Source organism: Diadema antillarum, unplaced genomic scaffold (assembly GCF_040938485.1).
Source record: "Diadema antillarum isolate AM-2024a unplaced genomic scaffold, OU_Dant_1.0 seq00001051_RagTag, whole genome shotgun sequence".
NCBI classification, from domain to species: Eukaryota; Metazoa; Echinodermata; class Echinoidea; order Diadematoida; family Diadematidae; genus Diadema; species Diadema antillarum.
In genome coordinates this window covers 908,898-913,089 of record NW_027271881.1, presented here as the reverse complement: position 1 = coordinate 913,089, position 4,192 = coordinate 908,898, and positions in this window count along the sequence as shown.

Below are 4,192 nucleotides of genomic sequence, written 5' to 3'. Positions count from 1 at the left end.
AAATGTAGCGTTTGTTGCACACACTTTTTGTTTTTGTCTGTTTGATGGATTGGGTGGTTTTCTTTTCTCCCTCTCTCTTTCTCTCCAGGTACAAGCAACTGGATATAAAGTGTTCAGGGAGGGAAATATAAGACGCAAATCAATATAAGTACTGCCAAATCCATAACAACATTATTCCTATATGGGAAACTATAGGCATCATTGCGTTACTTTATTCAAACGTCAAGCAGAGAGAAAGTGATACAAGGCCCCATTTCGTTAAAAAAGAAAATGCTTTATGACAGCAACTCTTGCCGGAGGAGCAAATGTCATGGAAACGAAAAGAATCATGCTTACTGATTGACTGTTGCTGAGGAAAATTGCTATTCTAGAAATGAGTTGCTGTCATAACATCTTTCATGCATGTGGCCCAGGAGAATCCCATTAATAAACAGAGCTTGATCTGGATGAGACCCATCTTATACAATTTTCATTTACGTTGCTAAACAATGTATTATAAACAACTGAAGGTGAAACTACAAATTGTGGGACAATGATATCTTGTTTACGTTTGTGTGGAGGTAGATGTTAGGGTATGTAGTTACGATTACGTGTATGTTCCGATGAATTTATGTGATAATGTACCAGGTATATGTTTGTGCAAGTGTGACAGCGAGATATTATTCTAAGTTCTGGATGTGTTTGTCTTCGATGTATGAGAAAGTTTGTGCCTGTATGGATATGAAAGTTTGCAAAAATTGCATTTTTACAAGCAATTATTGTATATAAAGGACAAAGCGGACTACGATGTCTCAAATCACATAACATTTCATGCTATTGAACACGTAGTTGAGGAGTGACCAAAACCTGTAAAATCTATTGCATCAGGAGACTCGTTTTGCTTTGTTAATATTTCGGTAAGTATTTCAGTTGCGCGTCAAAAGAGAAAGAAAGAAGTAAAGCCTACAATATTCGAGTTGATCTTGTTTGTTGTTCCAGACGTGGAATTTGTAATGGTTGATTAAGTTCTGGGCTAAACTAGTTTTGGGTTCACAAGGTAAAATTTAAACGAACGGCGAGTTGCGTATGAGTGGGTATTCATGTTTAAGTGAATAGGAAGAAGCAAGGAGGTTGTGTACTTGTACATGATTATGAATGTTTGTAGAAAATCTTAGCGCTTTCAGGCGTTTAAGAAATGAACAAGGGGCACTGTGTATGATGAATATGAAGAATTAGTAATAATGCGAATAACATTTTTTCAGTGTTATCAGCAGCTTCAGTTTTAGTAGTAGGCCTACTATAGTTTCTTAGCACAATATTTTGGACATAACCAAAAGACGACAAAAAAAAGGGGGGGGGGTTTGGAATGTCGTTAAGCAGGTAATCAGTCTGTGAATACACTCCGATATAACTGCTTTGGTTTTGTTGCTAAGATTCAGAAAGCCAAAACGAACTCGAGGAGCGCTTGACAGCCGTCGAAACCAAATGAAAACAAAATTAAAAGTTTGATCCAATTCGGGAGGGAGACAGCTATTAGAGCAGTCTAGTACTAATCGAAAAGCCGGCAAGTCAAAGTGATTCTGCCTCCATCGTGTAATGGAACTGTGCTGAGGGACGCTATAAAACGCTCGTAGTTTTCTTTGCTAGGGGTTGGGATGAAGATCAGACTGCTGCTTATTATGTGCCAAGCGTAACAGGAAAGGTATTGACAATTCTGGCTACTAGCTACTCCGGTACAGAAAAGAAGTGAATTTCCGGAATTGGTAGCAGCACTTATCCAGTACGCTGTTTTGAAGCGTTCATCATTCTGAATTGAGTCGAGTGCCATTTAGGTATAACTGACGTGATTTGCGGGAAAGACAGAGCGTCTCGTAACAAAGACATAGGCCTACCCTGACGCAAGTGCCACAATTCACAAGTCGTTGATATGCGACCAGTTGACATGAGATCAACGCCATCATTGATGAATACACTGTACACGCGATGCGTTTGCGTCTTCCAGTCACATAGACATCCCGGATCACCCCGGACCAACCCGGATCTGATCCGGAGTGATCCGGGGAGAGATCAGTGTTGACGCCTTGGATATCCGGGGACATCTGGGAGGCCAGTACTGCAACTTTTGGATGTCAAAAACATCCGGCGTCATTAGGGGATTTCCGTGTTGGCAGAGCAATCCGGGGTAGTCCGTGTGGCTGCCGTGTAAATGCCGGGAAGGTCCGTGTTGAGTGGAACGACCGTGTAGGTGCCAGGAGTATCCTTGGCAGTCCATCACTTTTTTCACATCAAGATCACACGGACCCACTCGACTTCCCTTTAAATTGGGATAGAATTTCAACATCATCTCACTTCTCTCTGCTGCCACAGGCGCTGAATCACCATAGACGACGACATGAGATTGAAGCTGCTGAGCTGCCAACTTGAACTGCAAAGAATCAAATTGAGAACAGTATTCTGATTGTAAAAGCCAAACTTGCTGAAAGAAGGAAACGAAAAGGTAGAGTTATTGGTTATACACCAGTCAAAAGAGTGCGAAAGAAGAGACTAATGTGGGTTCGTCAATGGCTCGCCAGAAGACCAGACCTGGGACAATATGCAAGGCTGATGAAAGAATTGGAGAACGAAGATTCAAGGAGTTTCCGTAATTTCCAACGAATGGACTGCCGTGTTGGTCCGTGTTGCTGCCGTCTTGGTCCGTGTAGACGCCGTGCTTGGATGCATGGACCGTGTAGATGCCGGCTTTGTCCGGCATGGTCCGTGTTAGCGCCGTGTAGATGCCGTATAGATGCCGTGTTAGTCCGGCCTCATCCGTGTAGCTGCCGTTTTGATGCCGTGTGTACAGTCATAAATGCTCGTCGGTGCTTCATTGGGGCAAATCTATCCCGGATCTCCCCGAATCATCGCACGCATTATCCGGGGATTGCCGTGTAGATCCTTGAGCATCGGTGTTTATATGTGACTGGGGATATAGGGGATTACCCAAAGTCATGCCATTTCTGTTAATGCCCCAGTCACATATAAACACGGATGCTCAAGGATCTACACGGTGATCCGGGGAGGTCCGGGGAGGTCCGGGGAGATCCGGGGAGACCCGGGATAGTTTCGATCTCGATGGAGTGTCGACGAGCGTTGGTATAACTGAACACACGGCAGCTCCATGGATAAGGCCGGAAGAGCGCGGCGTCTACACAGACAAACACGGCATCTACACGGATCAACACGGCAGCTTCACGGCAGCCACACGGACCACCCCGGATTGCTCTGCCAACACGGCAATTCCCGGATGACGCCAGATGTTTTTGGCCTCCAAAAGTTGCCGTGTTGGCCTCCCAGATGTCCCCAGATCTACACGGACATACACGGATGTCCATGGATGTCCAAGGCGTCGACAAGGATCTCTCCCCGGATCAGATCCGGGGTGGTCCGGGGTGATCCGGGATGTTTATGTGACTGGGGCATTACAACGTGGCGATCTTGCATAGGAATCCACTCCAACTTCTGTTTCCGCCGAGACACAGGAAAACGACCAGTAGTCACCCTCGCATAGCAGACATTTGGGAATGCTCTAAATCACGTTACGATCTTGTCACTGGGAAGAGGGCCAGAAGGGTTTATCCTCAGGGGTGAAGTGAAGGAGAAGCGTGTAGGCCTAGCTTCCTCGTCGCCACTGGGTCTGGTGTGACCTTAAGTCAGACCAGGGTCCCATTTCATCAAAAATGATAGGATAGCAACTCTTGCTGGAATGGCAACTTCCCATAGCAACAGCCAATCAGGAAGCTGGATTCTTGTCATTAATATGACAATTGGCATTTCAGCATCAAGAGTTGCTTTTATATCAACTTTTTATCAAATAGGGCCCAGATGTCCTGGGAAGAATCAAGAAAAAGCACCTATTCCAAGGCATTACCTCGTATTGATTTTGTATTTGATACATTGTCAGGTTCGTGCTATCATAGTATTGACTTGTGAAATAACATGCAGGTACCTATAGTCTAGAAGACGGGTCTATATAGGAGTTTCTGTCTATAGGGATCTACGGGGATTCCCCAAATTTCAATAAAGTTTGACTGTTCTGGCTCCCAAGCTGTGTGAGTCAAGATAGAAAATAGACATTAAAAAAAAATAAGGTTGAAGGTGTGTCTGTGTCTGTGTGCATGAGGGGAGGGGGGTTGATAGGCGCCACAGTTTTTTTTTTGACTTACTTGGGTCACGG